The sequence below is a fragment of the Pelophylax lessonae genome, assembly GCF_965119305.1.
Source record: "Pelophylax lessonae genome assembly, chromosome: 2".
NCBI lineage: Eukaryota > Metazoa > Chordata > Amphibia > Anura > Ranidae > Pelophylax > Pelophylax lessonae.
The window spans coordinates 41,367,735-41,383,933 of NC_138769.1; positions in this window are offsets into that span (position 1 = coordinate 41,367,735).

The following is a 16,199-nucleotide window of genomic DNA, read 5'->3' on the forward strand; positions in this document are numbered from 1 at the left end:
TTTACTTGAGCACCTTTTTTTGTGTAGCCAAATGAATTGGGTTAATAATTTTGTGAGGGTCGTTATGTACTTTTTTGGGATGGGGATGGGAAGGACCCTAAAGAAGTACAGAATCTGTGGGAGGATAGACATTTTGTATGCCGCAATTCTACCTACCCATGATATAGTAGAGCGTGTCATGTTTTTCAGTTGCAAATGAATATTAGTTATCAAAGGTTCTTCGTTTGCGCGGGCCATTAGGCATAATTTGGGGGTTAATGGGTTAATGTGATCCCCAAATAGGGGATTCCGTCCTTCGACCATGTGAATGGGTAAGAAGACTGAAGCTTAAATTTCACTTTAGGGGCCATTCCCAAGTCAAGAATAAGAGATTTAGAATAATTAATTTTATAATAGGCTATGGAACTAAAATCGTTAAGTAAATTGGTCACTGCAGGTAGGAACTTTTCTGGTTCGGTCAGGAGGATCACGTCATCAGCAAAACGGCTGACCGCATGGTTCTCCTCCCTGATCTGGAAACCAGATATTGAGGGGTGATGGCGAATGGACTCGGCAAGTGGCTCAATCATGAGGTCGAAAATAGTGGGCTAGAGCGGACATCCTTGGCGGGTGCCATTAGAAATTAGGAAGGATTTAGAGAGGAGACCAGATGTGTACACCCTGGCTGACAGGCAAGAATACAGGGCCATTATAGCAGACTTAATTTCACCACAAAACCCGAAACGGGATAACACCATGTCCATATAATGCCATTCTACCCTATCAAATGCCTTCTCTGCATCTAAGGATAACAGCAGAGAAGGCATTCGGGAGGTCTCTGCACAATTTATCACATTCAGAATTCTTCGGGTTGCGTCCGAGGGCTGCCTCCCCTTTACAAACTCTTGTTGATCATTCTTGATCAGGAGTGGAATAATGTCTGATAATCTAAGGGCAAGAATTTTTGCATAGACTTTGACGTCTGAATTTAAAAGGGATATGGGTCTAAAATTAGCTGGCGTAGTTGGCTCTTTCCCTGGTTTGGGAATGGTTATTACGTAGGCTTGCAGCATTTCCTTGGGAAAGGCGGAAGAGGCAGCCGCTTGGGCGAACACCGATGACATATGAGGAGCCAGGATCGTAGAAAAAGATTTATAGTACTCATTGGGTAGTCCATCAGGAGGACCAGGGGATTTATTCTGTGGGAGAGATGCTATAACTCTGCAAATTTCTTGCTCTGAAATAGGGTCACTAAGTAGTTGCATTTGATGCATTAGGGTCAAGGAAGGAAGGTTAATAGTATCCAAAAAATCTGAAATTTGGGATTCAGTAGGATGAGACATGGTATTATCGTCTTTTAAATTATATAGGGTACCGTAATATTCAGCAAAGTGGTCTGCTATATCTTGGGGATTGTGAATTTTTTGTTTAGATAAAGGATGTATAAGATACGCAATCCTGTTTTTTTTTTTTTTTTTTCAAATATGAAATTTATTCAGGATTTTCAAACAATACATACATTTATCATTTTAGCATAATGGCTATCTCTATTACAATAATTATCATTACACCTTTTCTTTTATATCTTATTTATCCTATAATCCTGTACTTTTTCCCACTTTTTTCCATTTCCCTCCCCTACCCACCCTAAAACGAAAGAGAAAAAAAAAAAAAAAAATTATTTTAATCTAAACCCCTTTGATCCACGGCTGTCGATTAGGAGAACTCGTCTTCACCTCAAATCTATTCCTCCTCCCTTGTCCTATAACATATTGTTTCCCTCCTCAGAAACCATAAAATGATTCCATGGATCCCAAATTTTCTTGTATTTCTCCTGTCTATTTTGTGCAGAAGCAATTAACTCTTCCATTCTTCTAATTTCTTCTACTCTATTTATCCATTCTGCTAGTGAGGGTGTTTGTATTTTTTTCCAGTTACCTGGGATGCATGCTTTAGCCGCATTAACCAGGTAGGGAATAACAGAGCTTTCATATCTCCTTACCGGTATGTCTGATAAGTGTAGCAAAAAAAATGCCGGGTTTTCTTCTATTTTATATTCCGTAAATTTCTGTATAATATTCCTAACCCCTCTCCAGAATGGTCTTATATCAGGACAGGTCCAGAAGATATGATACACAGTGCCTATTTCTTTTCTGCATCTCCAACAATTATTTGTTTCACTCGGGAACCAAGTATGAATTTTCTTGGGTGTAATGTACCATCTTGTTATAACCTTATAATTCAGCTCCTGAATCTTCGTACATCTAGCTGTCTTAAAGGCAAGTTTCACTATCCTCTGGACCTGCTCCTCCGACAAATCCCTCTCCAGATCTCTTGCCCACTTTTCCACCCATGGGAGCTGCGGTTGTTCCTCTGGGTTTATTAACATGTCATAGCTAATCGATAGTGTGCGCAACATATTTCCTGATTTTACGCAATAATTTTCAAATCTTGTTAATATTCTACCATAGCTACTCGGGTTTGATATTGAGGCCAGATAATGATGTAATTGGACCGCTTGCCAGAAGGGTATATCAAATGGTCCATTTCTATCAGCCAGTTGATTAACTGTGGGCCATTTGTTTTGTATTAGAAAAGACGAGGCTTGTTCCTGCTTCCTTTCCCTCAATGTTGAAAACTGTCTAGTATCTAGGCCCGGGATGAACTGAGGGTTCCCCAGAATCGGGAACAAAGGTGATTCTTTCCCTGTCAACTTATTATATGTGTTTGATTGTGTACATACTCGAAGTGTGTTTCCAATTATTGGGTGTTGTTTCAGACCTTTAGGCAGTGATTCGTAGCACCACATAGCTCTTTTCAGGTCTACTTCCGTTTGGGCCTGTTCGATTTGTACCCATACTTTGTTTTCCGATTGATGCCACCAATCTAATATTCTGCTCACCTGTGCTGCCTGATAATATATGTAAACGTCGGGGAATGCCAACCCACCCCTCTTCTTTGGTAAGGTTAAAGTTCTACGTGCTATTCTGGGTTTTTTACGGGACCATATATATTTCAGAAATAGGGAATGTGTTGCCTTAAAGAAGGCCCTTGGAATTTTCACCGGTAATGCTCTTATCAGGTAAAGAAATTTTGGTAAGATCGTCATCTTCACCAGATTACATTTACCGAACCAGGAATGAAGACCTCCCTGCCACTGTTCCAATAGCTTCCTAGTCATTTTCAACAAAGGTGGGAAATTTAAGTCATAGGCTTGTGATATTTTTGCCGGTATATATGTCCCTAAATACTTTACTGCTTCCTCTTTCCATTTAAAGCCGAAGTTGCTTTTCAATAGGTTAATTTGGGATACAGGCACCCCCACCCCCATCGCTTCTGATTTCCCATAATTAATTTTTAAATAAGACATGGTCCTAAATTTTTTGAACTCCTGTATCAGGTTCGGCAGCGAAATACCCGGGCTAGACAAAGAAAATAATAGGTCATCTGCGTAAGCCGCTATCTTATATTGTCTCCCCTTTAACTCTACACCTTTAATATCTTGATTTAGTCTAACCCTACACAAGAAAGGCTCTACTGTCAAAGCAAATAGCAGGGGCGACAATGGACACCCCTGTCTTGTACCATTCCTTATTGGGAAAGCATCTGACAGAAGCCCGTTCACTTTCACCCTTGCCGTTGGCTCTGTGTATACTCTAGCTATTCTATCCAACATGACCTCTCCTAATCCGATGTATCCGAGCACCGAAAACAAAAAAGGCCATCCCACCCGATCAAATGCCTTCTCAGCGTCCGTGCTCAGGACTACACAGGGTATTTCTTTTTCCTTCACTACTTGTATTAAGTTCAATATTCTTGTAGTATTGTCTCTTGCTTCCCTCGATCTTATGAAGCCTACCTGGTCAAGCTGAACTATACTTGGGAGGATTCTTGCTAGTCTATTTGCTAAAATTTTAGTATACAGCTTTAGGTCTACATTTAATAAGGATATAGGCCTATAGCTGCTACATTGTGCAGGGTCCTTACCTTCTTTTAATATTAGTGAAATGTGAGCTGTAAGAGTGTCCCTGGGCAGGTTACCCTCTACATCTACTGCGTTATACAATTTTTCCATATAGGGACCTAAGATGTGAATCAAAGTCTGGAAATAGCATGTTGTCAGGCCATCAGGTCCGGGTGCCTTCCCCTGTTTCATTGTTTTTAGTGTTTGCTGTATCTCCTCTATGGTGATCCTCGTCTCTAAATACTCTTGATCTTCCTCCTTTAATTTAGGTAATTGCGATTGTGCTAAGTAACTTTCCATATCTTCTTGCCTAGGCGACGTTTCTTTTAAATTGTATAACGCAGAATAGTAGTTTTCAAATTCCTCTAATATTTGTGCTGGCAGTGATTTCTTAACGCCTTTAGCTGTAGTAATGTGGGGTATATATGACCTTGATTTCTGCCTTTGAATGAATCTAGCCAGCGCTTTTCCACATTTGTTACCGGATTCATAGTTTAGCTTATGCCCTTTTTGTATTGCGGCCTTCGCTTTATACTGCAAAAGGTCTGTTATTTGCCTTCTGACTAACTTTAATTCTGCTATTGTTTTATCTGCAATGCTTTGTTTATGCTCTATCTCTAAAATTCTGAGTTTTTCCAAAAGTTGTGACAACTGTTTATTCCTTTCCCTCTTAATGCGTGACCCATGTTTAATAAAAATGCCTCTAACTACTGTCTTGTGCGTCTCCCATAACGTTCCTATACTACAGCTAGGCCGATCGTTTATCTCGAAAAAGACTTTCATCTCTTCCTCTACTTCTTTTAATATCTCCTCTCTCTGTAGCAAGCTCTCATTTAGCCTCCACAAATTCCCCCTCTGAGAAGGGTTTGTTCCTAGGCTATATATTAACGTTATAGGTGCATGATCAGACCACGTAATGCTTTCTATTCCGGTTTCTTTCACCGCCTGGAGCTGGCCATGAGGTATAAAGAAAAAGTCTATTCTGGAATAATTCCTGTGTGGTGTCGAGTAGAATGTGTAATCCTTTTCAGATGGATGTTGTAGGCGCCAGACCTCAATCAGTTGGGCATCATATAAAGCCTTTAAGATCCTTTTATTCATTCCCCCTGTAAGTGTTGAGGACCCTGATGAAGTATCCATTTTTGGTGACATAGGTACATTAAAGTCCCCACCTATAATTAATTGGCCCTCTGTAAAACTTACCAATTCACCTAAAGTTCTGGATATAAACCTGTCTTGTCGGTTATTCGGAGCATACACCGTTGCCATTGTTACTTGTATATCGCCAATTCGTCCTTTAACAAATAGGAACCTCCCCTCAGGGTCCTGAACACTATCTTGCAGGGTCCATGGGATCTCGTTTGCTATTAGTATAGACACCCCCCGTGACTTCGATTTTGAATACGTAGAATGATATACATATGGGAAGTGTTTATTTTTTAGAAAGGGTAGTTTATCTGTCCTAAAATGTGTCTCCTGTATGAATGCAACACTGGTGCGTAGACGTCTTAACTCTGCTACTAGTATATGTCTTTTCTCTGGTACATTTAGCCCTTTGACGTTATATGAGACAATTTTTAAATCCTCCATCGACAGCCGTGGATCAAAAAAAAAAAAAAAAAAACCCCCCTCCCTCTCCCTCAGATGACGTGTAAGAGAGACCGGTCTTACACTAAAGGCCGCTTCTCTCTCTCGTCACCTTGGATAAATATTTTATCCCTATTTCACACGGCACTTTATAGGTGCCACCTGTGTGACTTTCTTCGTGGGTCTATATGCCCCGGAGTGTTTCTCTGCGGGCTCTCTCGCGCCCCCTCCCGCTCAATCTATCTTCAACCTTTCAATTTGTGAAGCCCAAGCCGGTTTCCCTTCTCTCTAAGTATAACAACCCCTAACTTCAACATAATGATGCAAAAAAAATAGTTACAACGTGGGCGGGGGGGGGGGGGGGAGAGAGAAGAGAAGAGAGGAGAAAAGCCAAAGAAAAAAAAAAAAAAAAATTAAATTCTTTTTGCTCTCTCCTCTTCCTCCCTCTCCCCCCTCCCAGCTATGGTAGGCAGCGGGCGAGGATACTTAAATATATCTTCCCTCACCTCCCGCTCCCACATACTTCCTCCTCCCCCCCTTTCTAGACCCCCAACTCCAGAGAGGCAGCAATTCCCTTTCCTCTCTTCCTCCAATTATCTTGTGGATAGGTGATTCTCCTGAACCTCTTCACATTTCCCCCACCCACCTCTCCCCTTCATTAGGGGAGAACAGAGGGTAAAAGGCGGCAACCGGGGGAGGAGGGGGAGGGACCCCAGAGCAACTGAAGCTCAGCCTAAACCAGCTTTATAGCATCGGTAGACACCAACCCATATTTGTGCTTGCTTCTGGTTTCCCTCCCCCTCCTCCCCACCTATGCCCCCGCTCAGCCTCTCCCCCATTCCCCTCAAAAAAAAAAAAAAAAAAAAAAAAACCCCACAAGGTAAATATATAGCTATACAGCAATATCTATCAGCGCTCTTGCTCAAGTTGTTTAGCACAGTTGTACTGCAGTTATTTAGAATATATTAATCAAAACAAAGCCGAATGTGCTGGATCAAAAGGGGGATTCTCTTTTCTTTTCTCTCCCTCTTCCTCCTTCTCTTTGTTGAGAAAAAAAAAAAAAAAAGGGATTTAATATTTAGGTCTTGTGTAATCAAAATATAGGAGAGGTCCAAAAAAGAACCATCCTTTAAGTGGAAAAAAAAGGGAAATTTTTATCTTATGTGATCAAAATACAGGGGAAGGTCTAACAGCAGAACCCTCCTTAAAGTGCCCCAAAAAAAAAAAAAAAAAAAAAAAAAAAAAAAGGAATTTAATATTTAAGTCTTGTGTAATCAAAATATAGGGGAGGTCCAAAAAAAGAACCATCCTTAAAGTGAAAAAAAAAAAGGGAAATTTTTATCTTATGTGATCAAAATACAGGGGAAGGTCTAACAACAGTACCCTCCTTTAAGTGCCCCAAAAAAAAAAAAAAAAAAAAAGGGAAATTTTTATCTTATGTGATCAAGATATAGGGGGAGGTCTAACAAAAGCACCATCCTTAAAGTGCAAAAAAAAAAAAAAAAAAAGGGGGAAAAATAAAACCAAGAAAACGCAGTTCAAAGGGTATATTATTCCTCAAAACTTTCGGGCAAAAATGAGGGATAAGCGACAGTACTTAGATCACTTAGGGGGAATCCACAGCTTTTACGGTTGTTCGGGGTCTACTCCTCTCTCTTCTTGCTGTTGTAGGTACTCCATGCCTCTTTCCCACGGAATTCGGCCTAACCAGTTTATCACCTCTATCGGATCCGTCTCTATGAATCGGAAAAAAGCCCCTCTATCTTGATAGGTTTTAAGGTTAAAATAGCGGCCATTTCTACGGAATGTCACAGAGAAGGGGAACCCCCATCTATATGTACACCCCGCCTTCTTCGCCAGATCCAGCAGGGGTCTTATAATAGCTCTTCTCCGTAGCGTTCCTTTGGATAAATCTGAATATATTTTCACTGGCAATCCTTCCACTAATATATCCCCAATTTCCCACGCTGCTCTCAGTATGGATTCCTTATGCGTATAGCGGTGTATCCTACAAATCACATCTCTTGGTCTCATTGATTCCATTCTTCTAGTGCCGGGGGCTCTGTGTATCCTCTCAATTTCAAAGTTTTCGGGGTATTTTTCTTTTAACACTTGTTTAAAAATCCCTGTCGCTATCCCCTCCAATTTTTCACTGCTTACGGTCTCCGGTATCCCCCGTAATCGCAGGTTACTACGGCGACTCCTGTTCTCTATGTCTTCTAATTGCAGTTGTATTTTATCTTCCATTTCTCTCTGGGTGTCATTTTTTGCCTCTAATGCTACTAATCTTTCTTTTATTTGGCTGGTGGTGGCTTCCTGTTCTGCTAAATGAGTTTTCATGTTTTGTAAGTCCTTTTTAACTCCTTGTAGTTCCTGACGCTGTTTTTCCTCCAGCCTGTTTATCATTTTTTCAATGTCTACCTTTGTTGGTAATACTTGTAGCATTTTTTTAAGTTCAGAGATCTGTGTGAAAGACTGTGTAGGGGTACTTGGAGCTGACGACTCTCCTTGTCTAGAACCTGGGCTATTTGCACTATTCTCTGAAGTAGGGGAAGTGAGCAAGGAGTTGGGCTGGTCACCAGCATCTAAGCTTACTGATGCCATTTTTGCCCCTTTAACCGAATTCTGGCTGTTGGTAAAAAATCGACCTATTTCACCTTCCAACTTGCTTGTATTTGTCTTTTCTGTATTTTTCTTTCCTTTCCTCCTCTTAGTGAGGGTCATCCTTGCTTGCCCTTCTCCTATATCCACCGTATGAGGACCTTTTATTCTCCCGGTATACTATTCACGTGATTCTAGAGAGACAAATTTCTAGCAACTGATACCAGACTCTTTCCGATCTTAGCCTATTTTAGCTCATTCCCCTACTATTTTAAAGTGTATAGCCCTCGACAACAGGAACACACAGTATATTACTTTCACTTTAGTTCCACATTACACAGACCCCAGTACTCACGAGACCAGATCTCTCCCGAGGATCCAATTTTGTCAGCCGTATTGCTCCTGTCCTCTGTGATCTTACTCCTTTTTACAGTTCTTTACCTAAGGGGCTATTGCTCCCCCTATCCTCTTGATTGTGTAGCTTTTCAGGCGGGGTTACCAGGGGTTTCAGGGGATTCGTGGCTACCAGGCTGTACCTGGGGACCTCCGCGGTAGGTGGCCCCGCGGTTCCACTTCCCTCCACTCAGCCGATAGTATAGTGCCTGACTGATCCGGCCGGCGAGACCTTCCCAGATCTAATGCCTTCCGCTTTGCACTTCGGCTTTCCTTCGCTACCAGGGCAGAGCTGGTGGATGCCGCGGGGCAGGTGACGGTGCCGTTCCGCGTCTACCGTGCTCGCGGGAAGACCCGCCAATCTGTTCTTCCTGTTCCCCGTCCCGCCGCTACTTCCTTTCTCCACCCGCTCCGTGGGACCTCCTTGCGAGAGCGGTTTGTCCGAGGGTTAGTAGTCTGCTAACCCTCCTTGACTGGCTGGCTTGGCTTCAGCGTCTCTGGAAGCTCGAGCGGGGAGAGGTGCGCGCCACAGCTGAGAGCCTCGCAGAGCACACTCACATGGCTACTTCCGGGCACGCCCCCCTCGAGTTCTCAGCCCGCAATCCTGTTTTTAGTTCTAACGGCTTTCAAGCGATTAGCCAGGTATTTACCAGCTCTGTTGGCATTAGCATATGTAGTGAGTTTCAATCGTCTAAGGTTGCATGTCATACTTCTGTGCAAGATGGAGACGGAGTTCCTCCCTCAATCGCAAAAGAGTTTGTGAATGCGCCTCAGACAGTTTCAGTTTGTTCTGTTGTTCAAGGGTATGAATATCCCCTAAAATCGAGTCAAGGCGAGAGTTGTAGCATCTCCGTAATCTGGCCCCCTGTTGCAGCAACATTCCCCTAATATATGCCTAAAGAAAAGCATCAGAAGTAGAGGGGGCATTAAAACAGAAGTACTCTGTAAGATTAGCAGATAATTTCTTAATACATTCAGGATTTTGTAGTAGTTTAGTATTACATCGCCAAACTAGGTTTGGGTTGCCTCCCTCCGGGCCATCAGAAATGGAGATCAAAATGGGTGCATGGTCAGACCATGTGATATCAAAAATATGTGATCTCGTAATCTTCTGGAGCAGCCATTTGTCCGTTAGGAACAGGTCTATTCGAGAGTACGAGTTATGTCTGGGAGAAAAGAAGGTGTAGTCTTTCTAATTGGAATGGTTCCATCTCCAGACATCAAATAAGTCCTCTCGGTGGAGCAAACTATCAAGTTCCTGGCGACCTCTAGAAGGGCCTTTGGAAGCATCCAAAAGTGAGTCAGGTACAGCATTGAAGTCTCTGCAAACAATAATTCCTCCGTATTAAAGACATATTTTTTTGAAAAGCTTATTGAGGAAACGAATCTGGTGGACATTGGGAGCATAGAGGGATACGATCGTGTAAGGCTTGAAGTTGACATCACATGTCAGTATGATAAATCTTCAGTTTTCATCAATGGTGGAGCTATGGAGGTGGAAACTAACTGTATCCCGCACCGCAATTAAGACTCCTTTTGTTTTATTGCTTGCACAAGAGAGGAAGACATGGGGGAAGTTATGATTGGAGCACGTAGGACTTTTAGAGGCTTCAAAGTGTGTTTCTTGAACACATAAGATGTCCACTTTATGTGTGAGGGCTTCCTGCCACATGGAGCGGCGCTTGGCGGGATGGTTCAATCCCTTAGTGATAAGCATGTAATCATCGCAGAAAAGAAGGATTAAAGGTTTGTGCAGGAGAAAATGTGGCCTTTCTTGTATCCAAGGCTATAAGTGGGAAAATCCTTATCATTGCTCTCCGGTGATTGTGTAGACGAGCGTCAAGTCCCAGGTCACTTGGGATGAGCGTGGACTGTAAGGAATCCAATGCAGACTGTGGAAGGTATCCTGTGGTAAAACAATGAGCAAATACAAAAAGAGCAAAGAAAAAAGCAAAAGCAAAAATAGGAACTAGGAACAGAACCGGGGATATACTAACTGATATCCTTTGGAACATGGGAAATGGTGGAAGATCCACTAAGAACCGCTGAGATTAGGTGGAACGTCGAGGGGTGGGAGATGGATCCGCTTCATGTCTATTCCTATGTGGAGGGCGTCTTTAAGGTTACAACTTGCCAGTCATATTGAGATGTACCTCTAGGTTGGATAGGAATGAAGTTTGGAGAGGGAGCCATTTCAGGTATTATGAAAAGGGTTTAAATACCAGCGCTATGGAGTTTTCAGTACTTTTTGGACTAAAAAATGGTGGTGTAAGCTGCCCCCAACCTACCACTGAGGTAGTAAAATGGTAAAAGGTGCAAGTGATGTTGGGACCGGCGCTACCACATAAATATTGTGTTTGTGCAATTTCATACACTGTGTAATTCATATAAAACATATAAAAGTGCATATAGTGCTTAAACCAAAGTGCTGCGTGCTGTAAACCTTTTATATATTCGCATGGGCTGTGCTCAGTGTACCATATAAACACATGTATACATATAAAGTGCTGAGTGCTATTGATAACCACGTGTGTGATTGCGTGCTAAACAAAGTTTGGCGCCAGTGGGTGTACCACAAATTGCACCGTTGCTTACCGCACTCTTAGGATGGTGGCTCAGCACTCCCTGGTCACTAGAACAGAAAACAAGCCTCCATTGCGTAGTATATCCTTGTTAGGGTAAAACAACGTAGCATCCACTCACATTTAGGGAGTTCACTATCAGCTTGAGGTGTTCGCCGGGTCGCTTCCGCGTTCCACCAGCTCAAACCACCGTTCCCGGAAGTGACGTACTGACGTACGCAAACCACGCCCTACGCGTTTCGTCATACGACGTCATCTGGAGCGTGCCATCTATCACTACTCCCGGTCTTTTTATAGGCTGGGTCGGCGCCATCTTAGTGTACTGATTTTGAGGCCGGACACGGCGGCCATCTTGGTGCACCCATACCGCAGCCTAAACAGCTTAATTCATCATGTGAACTCCCTATTTGTTACGTGTGCCGCATATATAAACATACATTTTATTTAAAACTTAAAATACGACTCCACATATTAAAACCTTGTAATATAATACATATATATTTTGTGCTATAATTGTGCGAACCAGTGATGTGTCTGATTTGATCGGGGTGAGCCGATAATCAGTGCTGCCGATAAAAATCATAAGTTATGTGAATCAATAGTAAAAAGTGATTCAGTGATGATGTTGACTTTTTCATATTTAATATTTAATAGTGGGCCCAAGTGACTGTGCGATTAATAGACTATAAAAAAATTATAAAAAGTGCCCATACATGTAGCAATAATATCGGTGAGATAAAAATCGTACAAAAAAAATTTTTTTTTATTACTAAAATTATATATATATAAAAACTTTATAAGAAGAAATTCTCCATACAAGTCCAATCTTAGATATAAGTCCATGTTGCTTGTGACTTTGTATTTTCTGGGTTAAAACCCATAATTTATGGAAAAAATAATAATAATGCAGTTCCAGGCGAAAAAATATTAAAAGACTGAAAGATGATACCCAATAGGATAAAAACAGGATAACGTAATAGATTGGTGAAACTGAAGGTAATAGGATACTTGCAGTTGGTTATTCCCATGAGGAAGAAACTTTCTTGAAATGAGGAATTTTCAGCGAGAAGTTAAAGGTATAAATATTCTATATGATAAAAAAGGTTCACTTCATAAAAAAGGGGTTTTCTTCATAAAAAAATCTTGGAAGATGATGAAATTAGATGCGTTAAAACCTGCATAAAATGCATTAAAACCGCATCTAAAATTGCAAAATTAAAAAATCAAAAAATCAATCAAAAAATCCGACAATGAAACAGGAGTATGTTGATGCTAAAAATATTTCTCAAACATTCAAAAATTATATATATTAAGGAGATCTAAAAAGGTCAAAGGAGGCTCCTAAAAATTATTAAAAACTCTCAAAAAAGGCCATTAAAACTGTATCTTAAGGAAGGTGGGTCGGGGAGGTTTCCTTAGAAATCGGTGATGAAACAGTTTAGGTCAATATCGATGTTTAGGCCTTTAGGCTGAAGGGTCTGCATCAGATATATCCACTTCGTTTCGTTTTTAGATACATCTATTCTCTTGTTACTTCCTCTCCAGTTATTCTTTATTTTGTCTATGGCATAAAAAACCATTCCCGTGGGGTTCTTTGAATGGTGAGTTTTGAAATGTCGTGACAAGCTGTGTTTATCAAACCCCTTACGGATATTTTTAACATGTTCCCTTATGCGGACGAAAAGGGGTCTGGTGGTGCGGCCTACATATTGTAACCTACATGGACATTCCACCACGTAGGTTACATGCGTGCTTGTGCACGTTATGGTATCTTTAATCTCATAGACTTTTCCTGTACTTTGTGCCGTAAAAGATGTTGTTTTTCTTTTCTTTTCCCTTGATGTTCTACACGGTAAGCATTTTCCGCATCTAAAGAAACCTTTCAGACTGGTTGGAAGATGTATTTTCTTTGGAGGGTCAATGACATTGTGCACTAACCGATTTCTCAGGTTCGGTGCTTTTCTATAGATGAAGGTGGGTTTTGTGGGGAGGATGTCCCTTAAAGTAGTGTCTGCTTTCAATATAGGCCAATGTTTCCATATAATTTTCTCTAGGGCCTTATGTTGGGTGTTGTATCCTGTTAAGAAAGCAAACTCGGTGTTCTTATTTTCATTTGCTCTATTTGGCGTATCCTTTATCAGATCTTCCCTATCCATCTTTTCCACTATCTTCTTGATATTGATGAGTTCACTGCGTTTGTATCCTTTCTCAACAAACCTATCAATTAATATTTCAGCTTGCGTCTCAAAATCCATTGGGTCACTGCAATTTCTCCTAATCCTCATCAGTTGCCCTTTGGGGATGTTGCCTAACCACTTGGGATGGTGGCAGCTATTTTTAGGAATGTACCCGTTCCTGTCGGTTTTCTTAAAATATGTTTTGCTGGTGAGTCTGCCATCTTTTTTGGTTAGTTCTAAGTCCAGAAACGCAATATGTTCATGATGAAAATTTCCTGAAAAAGTGATCCCATATATATTAGTGTTGATTTCGTCGAAGAATTCTTGTAAGGAATCCTCGTTTCCCTTCCAAACGATAATGATATCGTCAATGTATCGACGGTAGTATTTCAACTCATTCCTGGGTATACTGAACACCTGCTCCTCCTCCCACTTTTGCATGAAAACGTTTGCCACACTGGGGGCATACTTAGCCCCCATGGCTACGCCTTTCTTCTGTACAAAATAACTTCCCTTATACCAAAAATAATTGGATTCCATTGCTGTTTTTAATCCTTCTAATATGAATCCAATCTGTGCTTCCTTCATATTCGTGTGGGTATGAAGGGCCCAATCCACTGCTTGTAGGCCATCTTGTTGCTTGATGTTTGTGTAGAGGGAGTTGACATCTATTGTCACCAAGATGTCACTCTCCTCTATTTCCAAATCTTTGATCTCGGCGAGCAATTGCTTGCTGTCCCTTAGGTAGGATTTACCCACTGGCACTAGAGGCTGCAGGAATTGGTCAAGGTATTCCCCTAACCTTGAATGTACAGAATTAATTCCGCTTACAATGGGGCGGCCTGGTGGCTTCTTGTCATTTTTGTGTATCTTTGGAATGTAGTATATGACTGGGGTCTTTGGTTTCTCTAGGCAAATGTACTTGGCTTCCTTCTTGTTTAAAATCCCCATCTCGTTCCCCTTCTTCACGTATTCATGTAGAGTTTTCTCAAATGCTTGTTTTGGATTTCCCTTCAGCTTAATGTAGGTGTCTTTTGTATTAAGAAGATTCTCCATTTCCTCCTCATAGTCCTTTTTGTTTAGAATCACCAGTCCTCCTCCTTTGTCCGCTGGCCTTATTACCACTCCTTTTCTTTTTTCCAGTTTTTTGATGGTTTCCCATGTGTTTTTTTCTTTTCTGTTCTGAATTTTTAATGCTCTAATATCTGCTTCCACCATCCGTTTAAAGACCTCCAAATTCTCATTGTGAGGATTTTTGGGGTTAAACGTGGAGCGATTTTTCAAAGTCGTGTGTTTATATTCACTGTGCGTGGATCTTTGTGTTTGCTTTTGTTTTAATGTGAAATGTTTTTTGATGTTTAGCTTTCTAACATATTTATTGAGGTCTATATAGGCCTCAAATTTGTCTAGATTCTTCCCTGGGGCATATTTGAGCCCCAGATCTAGTATTTTCAACTCCTCCTCATCAAATTGTATGTCACTTAGATTAAAAATACCTTTGCCTATTGATTTCTTCTCCTTTTTCTGTCGTTTCTTCCCTCCTCGGGTTCCTCGTGGTTTTCGTTTCTGTCTCTTTCTTGATGCCGTATTGTATCCTCTCTGTTCCCACGGTGATCCCCTTGTGGTCGTTGTTCTGTCCAGTGATCCCCTCGTGGTGGTGCCCGATGCCAATTCTGCTGCCAGTGTCCCCATGGTCTGCGTGGGCCTCCTCTTCCTCGTGGGGGTCTTCCTCTGTTGCCTTGTTGAAAAAAAACCCTCCTAGGTGGGGGTGGTGGCGGTCCTCGATTGTCGTATGAAGGTTCTGTGTAATATTCTAATGGGGCATATCTGTTGTATGTCTCATACCCATAATTGTTAATGGGTGTTCTATTGCCATATCCATTATAGTTGTTGATCGGTGTCCTGTTTTGTGCATTCTGATAGCCATTCCTGGGTGTTCTAAACCCTTGGTTGTGTGTATTAGGCCTGGGGGCACCCCTTGGTGGTCTGACCTCTACCTGTCCATGGGTGTTTGCCCTTGGTGTATCATTTTGGGTCCCAACCTCCATCCAGGTGTCATCCTCATCTCGATCTTCTGAAGTCTCTCTTGAAGGGGTACTCACTGGATCCACTTGTACTGTTTGTACCCCATAAACTTCATCTGCCTGCCATCTGTAAACTTCATTATTTTTATAGTCTAAAACATCTCTTTTGTATTTTTTCTGTTTTTTCCCTTGGATCATTTTGTCATATTTCTCTATTCCTTCCTGTAGTGTTTTCTCTTTATCCTTATATTCTCTTGTGTCTGCGAATGGTGCTAGTTGTTCCTTAAGTGCCACAATGACTCCTTCCACTTTTTTAAGCTTTAATTGCCTTCTTTTTATGATCATCAGAAGTAAATCCTTCTCACATTTATTAAAAAACGTGAACCAATCATCCATATAAAGTGGATCATTTATGTTGTCATTGGGCGCAAGGTCCCATCTTAGTCTCCTAGGGGTTATTTTTTCTTTTGTATATTTTTCTAAGGTGGCTATATCCCACCAAACTCTCAGCTGTTTCTCCATATTGTGTCTCAGCTGTTTAAATGAGCTATCCATATCCTGTCTACTTATGACCACTTCTTGGTCAAAAATAGCTTCTAAATTAACAGTCCTCGAGTTCATGTACTTGAAAATCTCCATTGCTGCCGGGGTATGTGATGGGGTTACCATGACAGATATGAAAAGGGTTTAAATACCAGCGCTATGGAGTTTTCAGTACTTTTTGGACTAAAAAATGGTGGTGTAAGCTGCCCCCAACCTACCACTGAGGTAGTAAAATGGTAAAAGGTGCAAGTGATGTTGGGACCGGCGCTACCACATAAATATTGTGTTTGTGCAATTTCATACACTGTGTAATTCATATAAAACATATAAAAGTGCATATAGTGCTTAA